The sequence below is a fragment of the Rana temporaria genome, chromosome 3 (assembly GCF_905171775.1).
Source record: "Rana temporaria chromosome 3, aRanTem1.1, whole genome shotgun sequence".
In the NCBI taxonomy this organism is placed as follows: Eukaryota; Metazoa; Chordata; class Amphibia; order Anura; family Ranidae; genus Rana; species Rana temporaria.
Genome location: NC_053491.1, coordinates 114,650,392 through 114,673,720, shown reverse-complemented (window position 1 = coordinate 114,673,720; position 23,329 = coordinate 114,650,392). Strand labels below are relative to the sequence as shown.

Below are 23,329 nucleotides of genomic sequence, written 5' to 3'. Positions count from 1 at the left end.
TATATATATATATATATATATATATATATATATATATATATATATATATAAATAAATATGTGTGTGTCCATCCTTTTTAGAAACAACTGTGGTCTGTTCAGTATTCTATTTCTTTCTGTGTGCCCTGCTGGTATCATTGTTGTCATCTTTGAGGTGCCAGTCCAAGTAGAGCTGATTGGCAGGGTGACCTAGGCAAGAAGAGTCTGTTCCGATACATGCCAGGCAAAGCTTACCTTGTTGGGTATGAATATGTGCAGAATTTTCCTATGCACATTGTCGGTAGGTGCTTGGCCTGGCTTGTATCAGAGCAGAATCTTCTTGCCTAGGTCACCCTGCCAATCAGCGCTACTTGGACTGGCACCTCAAAGATGACAACAATGATACCTGCAGGGCACACAGAAGAAATGGAATACTGAACAGATCACAGTTGTTCATCAATTTAGAAGTTGTCGAATGTTTCTAGCATGTTATAAAAAAAATGTTTCATACATAGTGGTAAAACTATAAGAGCCGGTTCACACACAGGCGGCACAACTTTGGGGGTGACTCGGCAAGGCGATCTTAAGACAACTTGAGAGGCAACTTGCAAAATGACTTCTGTATTGAAGTCAATGCAAGTTGCCCCGAGTCGCCCCCCAAAGTCATACAGGAACCTTTTTCTAAGTTGGAGCGGCTTGCGACTTGCGTCGCTCCTATTAGAACGGTTCCATTGAATAGAGCGGACTGCGACTTGTCAGGCGGCTGAGTCGCCTGACAGGTCGCCCCTGTGTGAACTGGCTCTAAAGCTACGTGTGGCCAACTATACATAACTATATTTCTTCTTGTGTTCTTTATGTACATGTCTGTTTAATTTTTTTTTCCTAGGTTCAGTTTTTATAAATAGAAGAGATTAGTACAGGCAGTTGCTACAATATTGTAATATTTACATTGGTCTGCAACGGCTACAAAATAGGTTTGATCTCCACAATGTTAGTATTTTTATTATTAGATCAGAATCTAAATCGATTTAACAAACATGTTTGTCACTTAGGTTTGCAAGGCAATGTAATAGGGGCATGGAACGTACCCATATGTATTAAAAAGTTGACGTGTTTATTTTCTGTTCTGTTGACTGTGCAGGTCAGAACAGCCTGATTTCCTCTACATGTCAAATGTGGGCCATTACTAGCGTTCAAATGACAGCATTCCAACGCAACCTACTGTGCCTTGTAATTACTAAAGTGTGGGTAGAAAGACACATTCCAGCTTGATGTGCACAGTAAAAGCTTTTTTCAGGGAGAAGGCATTATCAGTACAGTGCAAAAGAAAACCAAACAAAAAAACAAGACGTTCCCACACAAAACAAAATAATTTAGAAAGCAACCTACACAGGAAGAGTTTTGGTATTTTTATAATTGTTTCAGAAGGCCCTGAAAAATATATTGTGTAACTTGGAGGCCTCTTGCACACTGCTGCCTGAAAACACTCAGTTTTGATGCATCAAGGTGTTTTTTTTTTTTAACTGATCTAAATGCGTGCCAATGTTTTCAATGTGCAAAATTATGAAACGCCGACTGAGTGAAGGGGTTAATTCCTAAATTAGGTAGAAACCTGAGAATTATCAAGTGAATAAATAGCAGTCCTTGTGAACAAACCAAAAAAACTCTTAGGAAAACCATTAACAAAGTGTCAAAGGTAAAAAAGGTGAATATAATAAAAATTACTGATGCAGAGTGTCCATATAAACTTAAATATCCCCAGGATTCAACTAATCCAATGGTCCAGGAAAAAGTGCTGACAGGATAGTGCCTCCACCAAACAATAACACTGCCGCTTACCAGATGGACGTGATCTCTAATTATAGGAGATCAATATGCGCATATGGTTGATATCCCAGCCTGGGGTCTCTATTGGTAGCAAAAATCCCTCAGTGTGGTTTGATATTGCATAGAAGATGTCTCAATCAACGTAGCAATCCAGGATGCACCACTTAAAAAAATGGAAGGAACTAGCATAGCATAAAACCCTTAAAAATGTATTAAGTAGCATAATAATGCACACTTACATCGAAGAAGTGAGATAAGGCATATAAAATACAATGGAGCTGGCCGGCTCTTCGATTCAGCAGCCTGTCTCTTCCGGGTCTGGCGCACAACGCGGTGACGTCAGAACGTCGTTCCTCCCAACGTTTCGTCACTAGAGGAACGGGGTCACGGGATCATATATCCGTGTGCAAGAGACCTGAACTTCCTATAGTCAGCCTGATTCTTGAAGTTTTAATAGGGTAATAAGTAACTTACTGGAAACCCATTCTGAAAGAAATATGTGTGCTACCATTGTAGAAAATGTTAGTTGCCTGGCTGTTATGGGGCATCGTGCACTTATTGAAAGTATTAATAAAAATAAATGCATTCTTATGAACAATAATTACATTCATTACCACCTGGTCCATAATTTTGTAAAAAGAAAAGTGTGGCCACAATGCACTGCCACTGACTCCAGGTTCACAGCACCGCTTTCCTGAACTTCCTGGTAGTAGGATACTTCACATGCAATGTGCACTAGAGACAGCGCAGGCTCCAGCTAATATCCGTCACACATAGGAAGATGGGGAAAAGGAAGTGGCTAGGCGCCATTTCCTTCGGTGGACGCAGGGAGACTTGTCCATAGTGCCAACAGGGAGGATGCATGTAAAGGTGGCTCCGTGGCTCCATGGGATTCTGTAAAGCAACGGAGCCACCCACAGCTTATAAATCTTCTTTTTAAAATAAAATACTGCCACTATCTACCTTTTTGGATGATCTACATACCACGCTTAAATGAAAAACTGCACAGTTTCTCCAGTGCTGAGAGTTCAGGAAAGTGGAGATTTCCACTGCAGGCTGTATACAACACACCCACATGTGTGATGTCAATATCATGTGACCTGGCTAGCTCGGATCAATGAGTAAATGTTCTCTCCAGCATAAAAGACACAACTGAGCATGTGCAGGTCGGCTACTCTGCCTGTGTCTGCATATACAGACTGAATTTACTGTTCTGGGTTTAGTAACACTTTAAGACAGGAACCAGTGTAGTGCGTATGAAAGACTGATAATACTAGGCAACCAAAAAGGTTTTATGATGTTTTTTTCCCTCTGACACCATCAGCCTTGGTTAGTGGTATGGTCGTTGGATTGTTCCCCATCTGTTATTTTGTAATGAAAGCTCAAGAATTTACTGTATATACTTGAGTATAAGCCGAGGTACCTAATTTTAAAAAATGGGAAAATGTATTGACTCCAGTATAAGCCTAGGGTCAGAATGCAGCAGCTACTGTAAGCGGAAAAGAGGGTCAACTGTGCCCATTGCAACCTCACTGTGCGCAATTGCAACCTCACTGTGCCCATTGCAACCTTACTGTGCCCATCCTCACTGTGCCCGAGTCAGTGTACCTGAAATTGACAGGCTGCGGGCATCCATTCATTGTTTAAAAGTCGCAGTCTCCTCCTGGTCCCTTCCGTGATAGACACAGTTCCGCCTATCACGGACGTTCTCTCATCCTCTGACTCAGTTTCCCAGCAGACACTGTGTTCAGTGTTCCGCCAATTATAGATGTCCTCTTGTCCGAGAATGAAAAGATGTCCGTGATTGGCGGATGACTGAACACAGTGTCTGCTGGGAAACTGAGTCCAAGGATGAGAGAATGTTCATGATAGGCGGAACTGTGTCTGCTGAGAAACGCCTATCACGGAAGGGACCAGGAGGAGACCGCAACTTTTAAACAATGGACGCCTGCAGCCTCTCAATAGTTTCAGGTACACTGACTTGAGTATAAGCCGAGGGGGGTATTTTCACCCTTAAAAAAAGGGCTGAAAAACTCAGCTTTTACTCAAGTATATACGGTATTTGATGGGTGGGGAAATGGTTCTTTCGTTAGACTTCTTGATACAGAATGCCTAAACCCACATTATAAAAAACTATCAATAAATGCGGTGTTAGATGCTGTTCCTACTCACTCAGTCAACTATGAGATTTGTTTTCTGTATTCTGCAGAAAACCTGGTTGATCCTGCTGCTCTATTTCTCCACCTTCTGTCCATGTCCCCAATTTAGGGATTTTGCAGCTGTGGTGGCAACATGCTGTAATGTTCTGGTGCAGAACCCATCAAGCATCTGTCTATTCTCCATTCATAGATTGTGTTTCATTCATAGAAACTGTAGTAACGGCTTCTATGAATGGAGCAGCTGGGTGAAAAAGGAAGGCCTAGCCAGGCATTCTTGATGAGTGACTGGCACAGCCCCTTCGTTCCTATAAACCCCAGAAGATTTTGGGTGGAAGGGGGCGCCTTAGACGAAGATTTTGGTAAAAGGAGGACACAGCAGCACAAGGGACACCTCTCAAGGTAAGTAATGTCCCTTGTGCTGTTGTTTTATTTAATTTTTTGTTTTCGGTAAACGTAGGCTTTAATAGTTGTATGGTCAACTTTGTTAAAGGGTATAGAGCCCGTGTACAGAACTCAGCGATGCAGTAAGTTCCACTTTTATCACCTACACTGTGTGTTTTCATAAGTAATATCCAATGTTTCAGTCAGCCAGGAAGTCAAGAATGGGTTTTGTGTTACATTTTAAAACACGCATATAAATCTCCAAGTAACTTTCTCCAGAGTGCCAAGCGTGGGCGGCAAGGTCAGAGGCAACTTGCTTACTGTAGTTGCTATGTGGGTGTAATAAACTAAAGAAAAGGAAAGGGTGTGGAGATACTAAAAAGAATAGAGATTATTTGTGTTTTATGATTAACCATTTGTAACAAGTACTAGTATAGGGCCTCGTCCTGGCATAGACACAAAGAGGGAAAGTTGTGTTTAGAAGAGTATGCGGCTTTTCTGTATGGTCTTTCTTTATCAGAGAAACCTTTTATAACATATTACTTTGAACGCTAAAATCCAAAGGAATGCATAGCAGGTGTACACGTTTGTCTACTTTATTATAACAGTGCAAAGGTTCATTCTTTTCATGCAGTATGTGGTTTAAGGCTCGGTTCACACTTGTGCGATGCGTGAACCCTGCGAATCCACTGCGGGTTCCCACATCGCACCCGGCTTGCACGGCAGTTCACATTGCCATATGCGAACTGCGGGAGTGTCAATACACCCCTTTTTCAGCTCGCATATCGCACTGCGAACTGACAGTTCGGACATGAATCGGTTCGCATAGGTGTGAACACCCATGCGATCCGACTCTGGTGCGGACCAAAAAAAGGGTCCTGTGGTAGTTTAGATCCGAATGCGATGCGATTTCAGCCATACATCTGTAGTATCGCATGTGATTTGCAGTGCTGTGCGAATCACATACATTCTCGCACCACGCAGCAGTGTGAACTGGCCCTTAGGGTGGAAAGCTTATTTTTTTATGAATTAATGGGGAAAAAAATGTACGTGTGTGTGTATATGTATGTGTGTGTATTTATATATATATATATATATATATATATATATATATATATATATATATATATAATGCTGGAGAGGGATTTTTCCAGCTTTTCCATTATGGACATCCATCTATCTGTAATGCCATGTGATGCAGGCCTCCAGCTTTGACTTGCTATCAGCAATTATGCAATCCTGGATTACTGACAACATGTTATATCACTTGATGAATCAGGTTAGAAGCAATATGGTTATAAAAGACACATTTGTTTAGTAAAGCAGAGAGAACTATGCAAAGTGGTCATGCATGGTGATTATAGAACCTCATCTTACACAGAACTGAAATCTCATTGGTTGTTTGTTTCGGGGAGTGCCGTAGCACGTTGTCCTTTCTACACCCCTGCTACCGGTATTTTATTGAACATCTTTACAAGATTTTTTTTTATGGGGAGTGGTTGGTAGTTTTTGTCTGTTAATCAGTAATAAACCTTTTCATATTTTGTACTTTTCTGTTTCATCATGCTGGCGTTCTACTGTTTACTGTATGTACTGTAAATTATAATTGCCCTGCTCTTTTTTTTTTTTCAGGCTAAGTACATTTTCTGCAAGTGCTGAAAAATACCTGTTGATCCTGATAGAAATCCAGTATGCGTATATATATATATATATATAGAAATCCAGTATGCGTATATATATATATATATATATATATATATATATATATATATCTATATCTATAGATATATTTATATATATATATTTATATATATATATATATATATATATATATATATATATATTCATTTTTTGTTTAACTACTTCCCTACCAGCCACTGTACATGTACAGCTGGGGTGGGTGCTTCCTCCTGAGTGGACGTTCAGGAACATCCCTCAGTAGGGTGTTCGCGCGTGTCCGATGCGCTCTTGTCACCCAGACACGAGCGCAAGTCCGATCGGCAGGAGGGCTCTGTGATTGGCCTGTTCTTACCTGACAGGAGTGGCACCCGGTGTAGTCTTCTTCTGCTGTAGCCCATCTGCTTCAAAGTTCGATTGGTGATGCATTCAGAGAGGGTATTCTGCATACCTTGGTTGTGGTTATTTGAGTTACTGTTGCCTTTCTATCATCTCAAACCAGTCTGCCCATTCTCCTCTGACATCAACGAGTCATTTTCTTCCACACAACTGCTGCTCACTCAATAGTTTCTCTTTTTCAGACCATTCTCTGTGAATCATAGAGCACAGGTGTCAAACACAAGGCCCGCGGGCCGAATCCGGCCCTCCAGGCCATTTCATGTGGCCCTCACACCTCTCCTGCAGCTGCAGAAGAGCTCCATCCCTCCTCTGGTCCGCCTCCTGACCCCTACTTTCTGCTTTCAAGCAATGCATCCAGCTTCTTCCCAGCAGAAGCATAATGAAAGAGGGGTGCACTGTGATGTAAGGGAGAGTGGGGGACTTAACTTCTGATGGTGGGGTGGCTCTTGACATCTAATCCTACAGATCCCAGCCTCTTTTGAGGGCAATTATTATGCTGATGTGGCCCACGATGAAATTGAGTGTGACACCCCTGTCATAGAGATTGGTTGTGTGTGAAAAGCCCAGTAGATCAGCAGTTTTTTAAATAGACCAGCCCATCTGGCACCAACAACCGTGCCACGTTTTTAAAGTCACTTAAATCCCCTTTCTTTCTTATTCTGATGCTCAGTTTGAACCTCAGCAAGTGATCTTCACCATGTCCGCCACATCTAGATGCCTAAATGCATCGAGTTGCTGCTGTGTGATTGGCTAATTAGCAATTTGTATTACCAAGCAGTTGAACAGGTTTACCTAATAAAGTGTGAGGTGTGTGTAGAGTCATGTAGAAAACTCTATTATTTATTTAGAAATCACAGGGTTAAGAAAAAGGGGTTACATGGAACAACCTGGTTTTTACTATTGTTAATTAGAGACAGTAGAAATAATGATAAAAATGTATCAGCCTGAGCGACCCTGTACACGCAGGTCTCTCTGGCAGATACGCGGCAAAGAATGGCGGACTCCTTCACCTACAAGGTCTCTGTGAGAACACGTGACTCTCAGGCCTCGTACACACGACAGAGATTCTCGGCAGAATTCGCCGAGAAACTCGGTCAAAACCCGGATTCTGCCGAGAATCTCTGTCGTCTGTACAGTTTTGGCTCGATGGAGCCGCCGAGGAGCTCGACGAGAAAATAGAGAACATGTTCTCTATTTTCTCGTTGGCCGCGTTGTTCTATAGGAGAAGGCGGCCCGCCGAGCTCTTCGGCGGCTTCATCCCAAAACGAGACGAGGAACTCGACGTGCCAAGCACGTCGAGTTTCTCTGTCGTGTGTACGAGGCCTCAGAGAGATGGAGCTGGATTCAGTAAACACGAGACAAATATAAACATGTCTGTAAGAGAAGAATGTGCAGAGGGAACACACCAGCGGAGAGAAGTCAGTAAATACCAGGGTCAGAGGTTTCCTATTACATAATATTACCCAGCAAATACATCCCCTCCCTACAGCAAGTCTGGTGCCAGTAAATTCACTTCCAGGAGAACATTCATCATTGTGGATGTGAACCGCTTTCATAGTACAAACAATTGTTGAGGCTTGTTCAGAAAACGAGGGCTTGTACTGAAAATGAGTGGAAGATGAAGAACTATTACATGGAAAGCCTTCAAGGCAGCATGTTTATGTGAGGTGGCAGGTTCACTTGAAATATTTCCACACTGGAAGCGATAGTCATGTTTTTATCACCAAACAGGAAACCAATTTGACAAGAATTATGTGAAATGGACTCGCTAGAATGCAACTTTATTGTAATATTTATTACAGAGCAATAACAAATAAACATTGCTTTACATGCCGTACATTTACATTAGTCCTTGCCCTCAAGGAGCTTACAAAGTAAAGCTCACCTTTCATGGGCTAGCACAAAGGTACCTTAAATAAAAACTCAACACACAAATATAATCCAACATATTTATTAATTGGAAAATTAAATGGCCACAGTGTTATCCATGGGGGGGGGGGGGGGTTAATTAATTTAATTAAATAAATACTAACATATATTTTAAAGGGAATAACCTGTTGTCCATCCAGCCAAAGCTGGGCGACTAATCCCCCTTTTCGGACAACAACGTGACTTGAGGATAGGGAGGGAGGGTGGGCGACGCTGGCTGACAGGAACGGACTGAGGAGACCGCCGCGCTGGAGCCCTTTTATAAACTTCCTCAGCGCGGGTTCCTCCCGCTCGATTCGATCAGCTGGTCCGCTCGTTCTGCCAATCACATGGCTGTTGCTGCCCAGCGTCAGCGCGGCTCCTGAAACAGAAAAACAAGCAGGACGTGCTTACTCCTTTGAGCCAGCCCATGTTGGTCCAGCATATTGCTGGGACCTCTCATTCTGATTGTACGCCCTCCTTTAGGTCTATCATCTACTATACGATGCATGGTCCTGCCTGATTGTATAGATTTGGTATGTCATCCTATTTATATAGTTTTGGTAAAGCTAAAGGAGATTGTACAATCAGATTGTATAGCCATCATAAGGTTCATGTCTCACATAGATATATACACACACACACACACACACTAGGAGCAATTAACCTACGTATGTTTTGGAGTATGGGAGCAAATCCACGCAAGCACAAGAAAAACATGAAAACACCATGCAGATAATGTCCTAAATAAGATTTGAACCTACAGGACTTCTTGAGTCAAATACAGGTCAGGAGAACCTGTGAAGGAACTCGGAAGCATCTCAAACTCACGCACAAGCTAAATGCATGTGGAAGCATGCTGCCATCTGCCTATCCACACAAGCCCCTAATGTCACAAGCAGTCAAAAAATATGCCTTTAGCATATGGCCCCATTCACACGGGGCCTGTCTGTTATTTTTTTAGGCAGACCTGATGGGATGGTCCATATACCCCTATGGACCGGTGGGTGTAAACAGACTGTTTACAACCAACCGCCTACCTCCGATCTGGTTTACTGAAAACAAATGGAAGAGGATCCGTCCACTTCCATGTAGGCGGATAGGATCAGAGGTAGTTGGGTGTAAATGGACAGTCTGTTTGTTTACATCCGACCACCCATAGAGCTAAGCAAAGTGGACCTGCCCTGTGTGAAAGGGGCCTTAAATTCCTTATTATAAGCAACAGGACTTTCATACATGAGCGATCCTAGGCACCTTGTGTTTTCAGACCTGATGGTGCCTGTTAGGATTTTGACAACATTTTGAGGTATATCCTGCCCACTGCTCCCGAGTGACAATGTTTGTGTCAATATTATACATAGAAAAAAAGGTTGGCACTTCTGGGTGGTCTGAATATTTTGCGTACTAATGCAAGAATATATAATTAAATTACATTTAGTATCATACCTATCAAATGACCCAAAGCCATACTAAATTGGCTATGCTCATGTTTTTCCCCAGGGTGCATGGTGCAAGACTCCCTTATCGTCCTAGAAACTGCTGTCTCCAGTTAACATCTCTGCTTCACAGGGTGCCAATATTTGAGAAGAAGCAGCAAATTATTGTCAATCAGTCTTTTCTGCAGTCTCTGAGTATATCATGAACCCCAGCTCAGAATCATTCATGTTTGAAAGCAAGGAGGTTTACAATATTTAGGATGTAATAATATGGCACAAGCTCTTCATGGTTGATTACATGAGCCACATTGAAACAATTGATTCCTGAGCTCATGCACACACACCCATCACCCATCATAACACTCTCATTTATATATATATATATATATATATATATATATATATATATATATATATATATATATATACTCGAGTATAAGCCAAGTTTTTCAGCACTTTTTTTTGTGCTGAAAATGCCCCCCTCGGCTTGTACTCGAGACACCTTTTTGCACCTGATCTGCTGGACTTTGGGGACCCAGTACCGGCCGGCCGTAGACCCACTTTTCCTCTACAAGTGTGCAAAGTTTGTTGTCCAGGGGACCTAAGACCGGGGAGCACCGATTTTTCAAAGCCGGGCACCCCTTCTATAGACTCCCATGTTAAACAGTAATTTCTCTGGTGATTTTGGGGACCTGGAAACGGGCAGTCATAGGTGCTCTGGACCCGGAAATTGGCACACATGTAGCCCCATTTCTCCTCTACAAGTGTGCAAAGTTTTTTGTCTGGGGGACCTATGGCTGGGGAGCACCAATTTTTCAAAGCCAGGCACCCCTTTCATAGACTCTCATCTTAAACATCAGTCTAGTCATGGGCACAGTGAGGCATGGGCACAGTGAGGCATGGACACAGTGAGGCATGCACATGGACACAGTGAGGCACAGTGCGGCATGCAGATGGACACCCTAGGCTTACGTTTTCCCATTTTTTTGTGGTAAAATTAGGTGCCTCCGGCTTATATTCGGGTCGGCTTATACCCGAGTATATACGGTGTGTGTATGTGTATATATAATATATGTGTGTGTGTGTGTGTGTGTATGTAAATATATATATACAGGGAGTGCAGAATTATTAGGCAAGTTGTATTTTTGAGGATTAATTTTATTATTGAACAACAACCATGTTCTCAATGAACCCAAAAAACTCATTAATATCAAAGCTGAATATTTTTGGAAGTAGTTTTTAGTTTGTTTTTAGTTTTAGCTATTTTAGGGGGATATCTGTGTGTGCAGGTGACTATTACTGTGCATAATTATTAGGCAACTTAACAAAAAAAAAATATATACCCATTTCAATTATTTATTTTTACCAGTGAAACCAATATAACATCTCAACATTCACAAATATACATTTCTGACATTCAAAAACAAAACAAAAACAAATCAGTGACCAATATAGCCACCTTTCTTTGCAAGGACACTCAAAAGCCTGCCATCCATGGATTCTGTCAGTGTTTTGATCTGTTCACCATCAACATTGCGTGCAGTTGCAACCGCAGCCTCCCAGACACTGTTCAGAGAGGTGTACTGTTTTCCCTCCTTGTAAATCTCACATTTGATGATGGACCACAGGTTCTCAATGGGGTTCAGATCAGATGAACAAGGAGGCCATATCATTAGTTTTTCTTCTTTTATACCCTTTCTTGCCAGCCACGCTGTGGAGTACTTGGACGCGTGTGATGGAGCATTGTCCTGCATGAAAATCATGTTTTTCTTGAAGGATGCAGACTTCTTCCTGTACCACTGCTTGAAGAAGGTGTCTTCCAGAAACTGTCAGTAGGACTGGGAGTTGAGCTTGACTCCATCCTCAACCCGAAAAGGCCCCACAAGCTCATCTTTGATGATACCAGCCCTAACCAGTGCTCCACCTCCACCTTGCTGGCGTCTGAGTCGGACTGGAGCTCTCTGCCATTTACCAATCCAGCCACGGGCCCATCCATCTGGCCCATCAAGACTCTCACTCTCATTTCATCAGTCCATAAAACCTTAGAAAAATCAGTCTTGAGATATTTCTTGGCCCAGTCTTGACGTTTCAGCTTGTGTGTCTTGTTCAGTGGTGGTCGTCTTTCAGCCTTTCTTACCTTGGCCATGTCTCTGAGTATTGCACACCTTGTGCTTTTGGGCACTCCAGTGATGTTGCAGCTCTGAAATATGGCCAAACTGGTGGCAAGTGGCATCTTGGCAGCTGCACGCTTGACTTTTCTCAGTTCATGGGCAGTTATTTTGCGCCTTGGTTTTTCCACACGCTTCTTGCGACCCTGTTGACTATTTTTAATGAAACGCTTGATTGTTCGATGATCACGCTTCAGAAGCTTTGCAATTTTAAGAGTGCTGCATCCCTCTGCAAGATATCTCACTATTTTTGACTTTTCTGAGCCTGTCAAGTCCTTCTTTTGACCCATTTTGCCAAAGGAAAGGAAGTTGACTAATAATTATGCACACCTGATATAGGGTGTTGATGTCATTAGACCACACCCCTTCTCATTACAGAGATGCACATCACCTAATATGCTTAATTAATAGTAGGCTTTCGAGCCTATACAGCTTGGAGTAAGACAACATGCATAAAGAGGATGATGTGGTCAAAATACTCATTTGCCTAATAATTCTGCACTCCCTGTATATATATATATATATATGTATGTGTGTGTATATATATATATATATATATATATATACATATATATATTCATGCCCCTTGACATTTTCCACATTGTCATATTACAACTAAAAACGTAAATGTATTTTATTGGGATTTTATGTGATAGACCAGCACAGAGTGGCACATAATTGTGAAGTGGATGGAAAATGATAAATGGTTTTCAAAATGGTTAACAAATTAGTATCTGAAAAGTGTGGCATGCATTTGTATTCAGCCCCCTTTACTCTGATACCCCTAACTAAAATCTAGTGGAATCAATTGCCTTCAGAAGTCAACTAATTAGTAAATAGAGTCCACTTGTGTGTAATTTAATCTCAGTATAAATACAGCTGTTCTGTGAGGCCCTCAGAGGTTTATTAAGGAACCTTAGTGAATCAACAGCATCATGAAGGCCAAGAAACACACCAGACAGGTCAGGGATAAAGTTGTGGAGAAGTTTAAAGCAGGTTAGGTTTAAAAAAATAATCCCAAGCTTTGAACATCTCACAGAGCACTGTTTAATCCATTATCCGAAAATGGAAAGAGTATGGCACAACTGCAAACCTACCAAGACATGGCTGTCCACCTAAACTGACAGACCGGGCAAGGAGAGCGTTAACAGAGAAGCAGCCAAGAGGCCCATGGTAACTCTGGAGAAGCTGCAGAGATCCACAGCTCAGGTGGGAAAATCTGTCCACAGGACAATTATTAGTCGTGCACTCCACAAATCTGGCCTTTATGGAAGAGTGTCAAGAAAAAAGCCATTGTTGAAAGAAAGCCATAAGAAGTCCTGTTTGCAGTTTTCGACCTTTGACGTTATGCAAGTAAATTTATGAGAAAGTACAATGAAATTTGCAAATACCAGTATTGTGTTTCCACCAAGGATAAAAAAAATTGGTTTAATTAGTTTGACTATAGTTGTGTAAGATCTGATTGGTTTCTGAGGTGTACACTGTATATTATCACCGCTCTTTCCGTTGCATTATTAGATAATCCTAAATGTCTGTTATACTTGTTAAATACTTCACAAAATGTTACATAATGCTACATAAATGTCAGGAAATGTGGTGCTTTACCAGTGCTGATGTTATGTTAAGCAGGTAAATAATGATGTTGGATTGATGTGTGCGCAGATTACTATTTTGTTTTAACATAACATTGTCATGGTGTATGAAGGCAGATTTTGGTCCATTGCCATTCTCTTCCTTTTGGGTGCGGACTATAACCTCACCACTCCCAAAATGCTTTCTCTTTCAGAGTGAGTCTTCTGATGCAAGCAGCATCTTGATTTCCACCCGCTTTTTCCTAGCCTGTCCAGGCAGGCGATGACAGGATGGAAGCCGCCAGCACCCAGGTATTTGGTGCTTTCATTAACTGCAGGAAGCATTGGTGGTATTAAATTGTGTAGGTTGTATTCTGAGGTGTGTCACTAATAGGACAGTTAGATATAAATATGATCCATTAACATTCTTCACATTCCAAAATGATGTACCTGATGGATTTAACACATTCACAACCTCTAATGTCTAGTGCTGCAAGACAATTTTATTCCAAACTTTGTTCAGTCATGCAGTACCAAAGTGACCTTTTGTAATGTATATTTTTAATACGTATTAATAAAAGTGAAGGCTGTTTTGGGGTTACATACAAGATGGACAGCTATTTGTCTTTTAGAAGAGCCAGCATCCAATCAGGATATTCCTTTATAAACAAATGAACACTGGATTCCATATAAGAAGACTTTTCCATATTCAGAGATCAATCCAAGTAAACAAGACATGACCATGAAGGGAAACCAACCACAAGTCTTAAAGTCTAATGCCCTGTACACACGACTGGTTTTCCTGACATGCCAAAACCCAACGTTTTTCCCAACGTGATTCCTCTCAAGCCTGCCTTGCGTACACACGTTCAGTCAAAAAAACGCTTGACCAAAGCGTGGTGACGTCCAACACGTACGACGGTACTATAATGGGGACGTTCCATTCAAATGGCGCCACCCTTTGGGCTGCTTTTGCTGATCCTCGTGTTAGTAAAGGTTTGGTGAGTGCCGATTTGCGCTTTTCAGTCTTCGCGCTTTTCAGTCCGTTACAGCGTAACAAATGTGCTATCTCCATTACGAACGCTAGTTTTACCAGAACGAGCGCTCCCGTCTTATACTTGATTCTGAGCTTGCGCTTTTTTTCCCCCTCGGAAAATCATACACACGAGCGGTTTTCGCGACGAGAAAAAGACTGACGGGAAACACGACGGGAAAAAAAAGAGCAGTTTCTGATTTTTTGGCGGGCAGTTTTCTCGTCGGGAAAACTGCTATGGAGCATGCACACGACCGGTTTTCCCGACCAATCTAAAAAATGGCAGTTTTCTCGTCGGGAAAACCGGTCGTGTGTACGCATTAGAAGAGGTTTGTGGCCTTGTTATACTTTTGACAGTTTTTGGAAGCTTTATGTGCTTTAACTGTACTTTTCGCCCCAGCACATATAGCTCAGCAAACCCCCACCTTTATCAGAGAAAGTGTGTTAGCTAGGAAGAAAGTGTAATCTTCAACTGGGGTACAGGGAAAAAGAAAACCAACGAGCAGTGAAGGTCAGGAAGAAAATACAAGGGAAACCAGCTTAGAGATGAATACCAAGGTAGTAAAAAAACAGGGTGAGGCATGATAAGATATAGACTCAAATAAAATACAGAAAGTATTTGATACAGTGCATACATGAGGTATGTGGAGAGAATTGGGAGTATAGAGAAAGTAGATGTTGCTAAGGGCTATAGCAACAGAAACAAGAGGGGCATGGAGACTAAATACAAAAGGTAGGAGCCAACTGGACTGAGTGCTAAACCAAATGCAGAGAGAGGGGTCAAGGATAATAAAGATAAGTTTGAACAAGGACAGGGTCAACAGGCCAGCCAGGATAAACATAGGGCCAGATTCCCGTACATCCTGCGGCGGCGTCGCGTAAGATATTTACACTACACCGCCACTACTTACAGGAGCAAGTGCCGTATTCTTCAAGCACTTGCTCCGTAATTTGCGGCGGCGTAGTGTAAATGGCCCGGCGTATGGCCAAGTAATTCAAAGGGGGTGGCTTGTATTCAAATTAAGCGCGCCCCCGCGCCGATCGAACTGCGCATGCGCCGGGCGGAAAAATAGCCCAGTGCGCATGCTCCAGCTCACGACGGAAAACGTCAATGACGCCGACGTGAGCATCATTGACGTAAAGTCGTATTCGCGGACGACTTAGTAAAACGACGTAACCGACGGAAAAGGACGACGCTGACCCGACGCCATACTTAACATGGCATACGGCGGACTGGCGTAAGGTTACCCCTCATATAGCAGGGGTAACCTTACGCTTACGGAAACGACGTTCGGGAATCGGCGTATCAGGCTCATTTGCATAGTCAAATGAGAACTGAACGTAAACGCCACCTAGCGGCCAGCGTGGAATTACATCTAAGATCCGACGGTGTAAGTGAATTACACCTGTCGGATCTAGGCCGTATCTATGCGAAAATGATTCTAGGAATCACTCGCATAGATACCCGGGGCCAAAAACAGAGATACATCGGTGTTTCCTGAGATACACCGTCGTAACTCTTTTGAGAATCTGGCCCATAGATGACACAAGCTATATGAATTGCTAAAATGGCACCATGGTTAAAGTAGATACGTAATCTGGAACCCAGGCAAAACCTCATATGCTTACATATGCATTTATTTTTATTAAAATAATTTTTTGCATATTTAAAATGAAGTGGAGTATTTTCTGCATTATTATATCCCTATGATAACATAGTTAATATCTTAATTAAAAGTAAACCCCTTCAATAATTTGACCATTACAAAACCTGTATATTTCTGATGTTTATTATTATACATAGTAAAATTAGGCTAAACCTAGTTTAAAGGTGAGTCGCTCTAAATTTACTGGTTATAAAACTGCAGAACTTGTTTTTGTGTCAATTGGATCAGTTTCAAAAACAGCATGTGCCAAACAGACAAGATCATATTCAAATGCAGTGATCAAAAGTAGAATCCCTCTAATTTGACATGGTAGTTGCCAAATGCCACAAAGGTACACCTCCTAGAATTGGTACACAATGAATTCACTGTAGTATTCAGTAGGGTGACCCTACACTTTATCAGGTCCTTAACATATTTTTCCTTGTCAAAAATATTTTATTGAGTACAAAGGTGTAATGCACATTACAGGGAATACATTAAATACATCGAAAATAGAGAAGCTCAAATATTCTTATTCCAATATGTAAATATACAAAGTAAATATTTGTGGACAAAGTATGGTATACTATTTAGTCACTAATGACATTAAGATTATTAAGTTTTGAGGTTTTATGTAGTTATTAGTAACAACTGACATATATATTGTCCTCTGTGAAGCAAAGAGTTATTAACAATACAAAGGGAGCTTCAAAATCATAATAGTAAAATAGCAAATAACAGAGAAAAACGAAAAAAGAAATTAATAACGATAACTATAAGAACATAATATGGAGAAAAAAGAGTACTAGAACCATAAGGGGGGTCCGCGTGGTCGAGCCAAGAGCCACCGCTCCATTCCAAGATTATGTATATATTTTTAAATGACTGCAAGATTTACCGTATTTATCGGCGTATAACGCGCACCCCAATTTTAAGGGGGAAGTTTAAGGGAAAAAAAATTCACAGCCACGTTTACATTCCCCAGCCCCCTATCCAGTACACAGCTCCCCTCATCCAGTACACAGCTCCCCCCATCCAGTATACAGCTCCCCCTCCATCCAGTATACAGCTCCCCCTCCATCCAGTATACAGCTCCCCTCATCCAGTACACAGCTCCCCTTCCATCCAGTATACAGCTCCCCCTCCATCCAGTATACAGCTCCCCCTCCATCCAGTATACATCCCCCCCCCAATCCAGTATACAGCTCCCCCTCCATCCAGTATACAGCTCCCCCTCCATCTAGTACACAGCTCCCCTCATCCAGTATACAGCCCCCTCTATCCAGTATACTGTCTCTCCCTGCACTCCCAGGAGACCTCCAGTTTCCTGGGACAGCGCTATCAGCATACTCAACAGTTAAGTAAAAAAAATCACTGCAGCCCCTTCCACATTGCTCCTCCTGTGTCACTCCTATTGTAAAATGAAGCTTCCATATACCTTAAAAGTTCTGTTTTTAGATGCTTACTATTGTTAACATGTACAACAGGTTAAGATTGAGACCGAAAGAGAATCCATTCAGAAAGTTGCAGCCATCACTTAACCTGCAGGGTGTCGCACAGATTGCAGGCCAGGTCCAAGTTTTCAAGTTATAGAATTCTTCTGTCTAAAACTGATATAGCTGTAAGCCAAATATGGAGATAAACAGAGTGGGATATTTTATAGGCCCTCTCTCTTCATTAAAGGGTTGCTTAACCCACAACAGTAAAATCGGTCTGTATATGCAGTAAAGCATGCTTGTTGAGAAACCTAAGGGGTTAATCCTGCGTCTTGTGTAAAAAGGTTGTTTGATCCTGTCTTCTCGGATCCTCCTCTTCTTCCACAGCCCCTAATCCATCTGCTGATTGTACAGTCCTTGGGGGCACTCTGCACATGCTCTGTTTAATGTGAATTGCTAAAGAGTTTTTTTTTGAGAGTGCATGTGATCAGCAAAGGGTCAATCAGCACTGTCCAGACAGAGGGCCAGGGTGTCAATCAGCCCCATAAGAAAGCCTACGGGCTTTAACTAGACACTGATAGAAGTCATAATACAGCTATTTACTGCTGATAAGAAAAGGTATTAAGCAGTTTATATTTACTAAAATAATTGCTTTTGCATGTTATGTGTGCTGTTGGGGACCAGATATAGTAAATGATGGGTCCTGGGTTTAATAACACTTTAAAGGGGTTGTAAAGGTACAATTTTTATTTCCTAAATAGCTTCCTTTACCTAAGTGCAGTCCTCCTTCACTCACCTCATCCTTCGATTTTGCTTTTAAATGTCCTTATTTCTTCTGAGAAATCCTCAATTCCTGTTCTTCTGTCTCTAACTACACACCGTAATGCAAGGTTTTCTCCCTGGTGTGGAGTGTCATGCTCGCCCCCTACCTTGGACTACAGGAGAGTCAGGATGCCCACTAACACACAGCGCCTTTCTCTATCTGCAACGTAGAGAGCATCCTGACTCTCCTGTAGTCCAAGGGAGGGGGCGAGCACGACACTCCACACCAGGGAGAAAGCCTTGCATTACTGTGTGGAGTTACAGACAGAAGAACAGGAAGTGAGGATTTCTCAGAAGAAATAAGGACATTTAAAAGCAAAATGGAAGGATGAGGTAAGTAAAGGAGGACTGCGCTACGGTAAAGGAAGCTATTTAGGGAAAAAAAATTGTACCTTTACAACCCATTTAAGTTACTCCATTGCAGGACATAGGGCAGCTAAAAAGTCTAAAGGTCAGATTCTGTTTTTTGTGAGTGTCTTGATTACTTCCTGCCCTACCTTTTTCACTCCTGACATTCTCTGTGGTTCCTCATCAAACCTCTCTTAGCCTATAACTTCACCATTTGTCTATGGGGTTTGGTTGTAAACATCCCTTGTAATAGAAAAAGAGCACGACAGGACCTTTTAGTGTGAAATCCGGGGTCAAAACACTTAAAGCGGGAGTTCACCCTAAAAAAAAAATTTAAGATTAGATTCATGCTCATTTTGTCTAGGGGAATCGGCATTTTTTTTTAAAAACGAAGCAGTACTTACCGTTTTAGAGAGCGTTCTTCTCCGCCGCTTCCGGGTATGGTCTTCGGGACTGGGCGTTCCTTCTTGATTGACAGTCTTCCGACAGGCTTCCCGACGGTCGCATCCATCGCGTCACGAGTAGCCGAAAGAAGCCGAACGTCGGTGCGGCGCTATACAGCGCCTGCGCACCGACGTTCGGCTACTTTCGGAAAATCGTGACGTGATAGATGCGACCGTCGGAAGCCCGTCGGAAAACTGTCAATCAAAATAGGAACGCCCAGTCCCGCAGCCCATCCCCGGAAGCGGCGGAGAAGATGTATCTCTAAAACGGTAAGTACGGCTTTGATTTAAAAAAAACTAGCCGATTCTAGACAAAATGAGCATGAATCTAATCTTAAAAATTGTCATTTCCGGGTGAACCTCCACTTTAAAAGCAAAAAAGAGGGGAGGGGCTGGCTTAGGCTCTCAGCTAATCGCTGAGAGGCTGAGTCTGGTGCTGTCCCCAGCATCTGTGTGGATCCCGACCATATGATCAGGATCTTTTCAGAGTCTGCACTTCAACCTGCTGTCGGCTGAAAACGGTCACAGAAGTGCAGAATAAACGACACCCCTGTGACCTACAGGAGAAGTATAACCAAAAGAGCTTTGCCCACACTTCTCCTATAATCGTTGCTTTATGCTGCAAGTCATTATTAGACATAAACAGCTTTGATCCTTTAGTAATGTTCCAGAACTGTTGAGGTGTGTGCTGGTTGTTTTGATCAAGTGATAACTATATCTTGTTGGTATGATGAGTATCTGTTCCAGAATGATGAACGCTTGATGACTTTGGAGGGTTATTATAGTTTAGTATTTGTTGATAAGGAATCTGTTACTATTTGTGGCTGCTGTGTGACCCTGGGGAGATCACATGTTTTAATGGCATGATGGTAAGAACAGCGTAGTCTGTAATCCATAATAGTGTGGTGAGCCATCTCCATGCACATGCTCATAGAGGCTGGATGAGTACATTTCTTGTGGTCGATGTGTTGAGCTACAAACAGGTGTAAGTCATTTAAACCTTCCGCTTTAGCTCGGCACAATCACTAGCAACTTATTGCAATGGTCAAAAGCTACGACTAGTTCAAAGACCCACAGCTGGCATCCATAAAGTCATGTGTCATCACTTTCTTTACGAGTTATCCCAGTGCACTGTATGGTCAAGACCTCAGAAAGCAAAACTTGCTACTGGAAATTCTCAGTGGAAGCACACAATCCCCAATGAGTCGCATGTGGATGGAGTTCATAATCGTCATATGGCACATCACACTCGCATGTGCAGAAGGGGATCAATCTACTAGGCAAGAACAGGGTTTCTGGAGTTACAGCTCCAATTAGGATCCTGTTTGTGGAGCTCTGATACCACTGCACCTTTAAGGGCGTTTTGGACGACGCTATTAATATGTTTAACCACTTGACCCCCGGAAAATGTACCGCCTTCATGACCAGACCATTTTATGCGATATGCCACTGCATAATTTGAACTGACAATTGCACTGTCATGCGACGCTGTGCCCAAATTGAATGCATGTTCTTTTTTTCCCCACAAATCGTCTTTTTCTTGTAGCATATACAAATGTTATGCCGCGTACACACAACCATTTTTAATGGTCTAGAACAAGCAATGTTGTTTTCAACCCGATTATTGTTAAGCCTGCCTTGCCTACACACGATCGTGAAAAAAAAATGCTCTAGCAAAGCGCGGTGACGTACAACATGTGCAACGGCACTATAAAGGGGAAGTTCCATTCGGATGGCGCCACCCTTGGGGCTGCTTTTGCTGATTTCTTGTTGGTAAAAGTTTGGTGAGAGACGATTCACGCTTTTCAGTCTATTACAGCGTGATGAATGTGCTATCTCCATTACGAACGCTAGTTTTACCAGAACGAGCGCTCCCGTCTCATAACTTGCTTCTGATCATGTGCGGCGTTATTTTCACGTTGTTAAAGCCCACACACAACAATTTTTTACGACGTTAAAAACTACGCGAAAATTTAGAGCTTGTAAATGTAATTTTTCACATTGTGAAAAACTTTCGGGTGTACGCGGCATTGGACATCTTACATAAACATATGCCCTTTTGCTAGTGCTTGGCATTCATACAGCACCCTCAAGTGGCCATTGTATTTATAGCATGCTGCTCTGACTGTAAAAATAAAAACTTGCAATAGAGGAGAATCAAGTACAGTAAAACCTTGGTTTGCGAGCATAATTTGTTCCAGAAACATGCTTGTAATCCAAAGCACTTGTATATCAAAGCATTTTTTTACAGGGTATAAAAGAGAAGAGAGGCACCTCTAAGGCTGCGTACGCACGGTCGGACAAAACCGATGAGAATGGACCGAGGTTCAGTTTCATCGGTCCAAACCGACCGTGTGTATGGCCCATCGGTCTATTTTCCTTCGGTCCAAAATTTTAAAACATGCTTCAAAATCGAACCGATGGACCGCTGCCCGATCGGTCCAAACCGATGGTTAGTACAGAAAGCATCGGTTCAAAACCCGTGCATGCTCAGAATCAAGTCGACGCATGCTTGGAAGCATTGAACTTCGTTTTATTCAGCACGTCGTGTGTTTGACGTCACCGCGTTCTGACCCGATCGGTTTTTGGAACGATGGTGTGTTGTACGCACATCAGGCCACTTCAGCGGTGAACCGATGGAAATGGCCCGTTGGACCATTCTCATCGGTTTGGAACGACCGTGTGTACGCGGCCTAAGTGTAGCAATAAGTTGCTAAATGTTGTAGCTTCATTAAATGTAACCATATTGCTACACTTAGAGGCTCCTCTTCTTTTTTATACTCAGTTGTGACATGACTCTACTCTTATATCAGGACATCGCTTGCATATCAAGGCAAAATTTATTAAAACATTTTGCTCATCTTGCAAAACGCTCTCAAACCAAGGTTTTACTGTATCCAAATTGCTGTTTAAGCTTTTATCTCTTTTTAAAGAATCCTTATAGACCAAATGCAAACAAATTTTATTGCTGTTGTTCTAACAAGATAATTATTTACAATTACTTTTCTCTAGATTGTTATTGAAGAACTTAAAGCGGAATTATACTCCCTGAGCTGCCTCATCAGCGCTGACGTCGTCACCCGGTCTTCCTATAGATTTAAGATCTTTGGCTGTCTTGATTGGCTGCGGCAGGATGACGCATGCACAGGCGTTTATTCATACCTGCAGATGCTGAACCTGTACACTGAGCTTCACAAAGCAGCTATTGTGCATTATAAAGTAGATTGCAAACAGACAATATTGTATATGCATTGTTTGGTAAGATGTACAGCCGTTAATATTGTGAATCTTATCCTATTACCTTATGCATTATCTGGTAAATAGTCGATTATTTTGTTTAGTCTTTGGCATAAACCAATGTACAATCATTTACTTTTTTTTTTTTACGCTGCTCGAGGGGTTAATCCAGAATACATTGTTCAGAATAGACTATGCAAACACTGACCAAATGGAACAAGTAAGTAAATGGAACAGGCTGTTTCCCTTGGGTTCTGAGTAACTGTGACCTCATAGGGAAGGGCTGTCTGCCCCAATGCATGACGGAAGTGAAAAAACAACCAGAATCAACAAAATGAAAATGGTTATGAAATTCATATACGCCACATGTTTTTTTTTTCTAAGGCGGGCATGTAAATGACTTGAGGAAAGGGCTGATATTTGCGTATTTTAATGTGATCGCCGATCTCCAGTGCATACCTGACTTATTCATAACACACATATTGGATTAGATGTCATCTAGTTTTTACTATCAGAAATCTACAGATAAAAATAGCTTCAGTGACTTGGAAGACTGATCTTTATGTTCGGAGGCCTTAAAGCGATAGTAACCCGCTGCAGAAAAGAAAAATAACAAAACGTGTAAGACAATGGCGTAATCCGCTAGTATGCATCGCGTAATACTTACCTTCGAACAAAGTCCTTTCAGTGGAGTCCAGTCACCAATGAGAGGGCTGACATGTTCCTTCTGCCTTTTATTCAGAGTTTGCAGGTTTCGGCACTGCGAGTGGCCAGAGCCGTGATGACGTCACTCCCATGCATGGGAACAGGAGATTTCAGTTCCTGGCAAGAAGCTCTGAAGGTTTGGCACGGTATGCCGG

The 23,329-nt window shown here is 42.1% G+C and overlaps 1 protein-coding gene across 2 annotated transcripts in view; it reads left to right on the top strand.

Moving 5' to 3' along the window:
* LOC120931652 (axoneme-associated protein mst101(2)-like) overlaps positions 1–23,013 on the top strand; it is a 183,221-nt gene extending 160,208 nt beyond the window's left edge. For both annotated transcript variants that reach the window (XR_005747883.1, XM_040343296.1), the window contains 2 exons: positions 13,720–13,816; positions 22,245–23,013. The gene's annotated coding sequence lies outside the window, so the exon portion shown is untranslated. The remainder of the gene's footprint in view (positions 1–13,719; positions 13,817–22,244) is intronic.
* Positions 23,014–23,329: the final 316 nt, after the last annotated feature.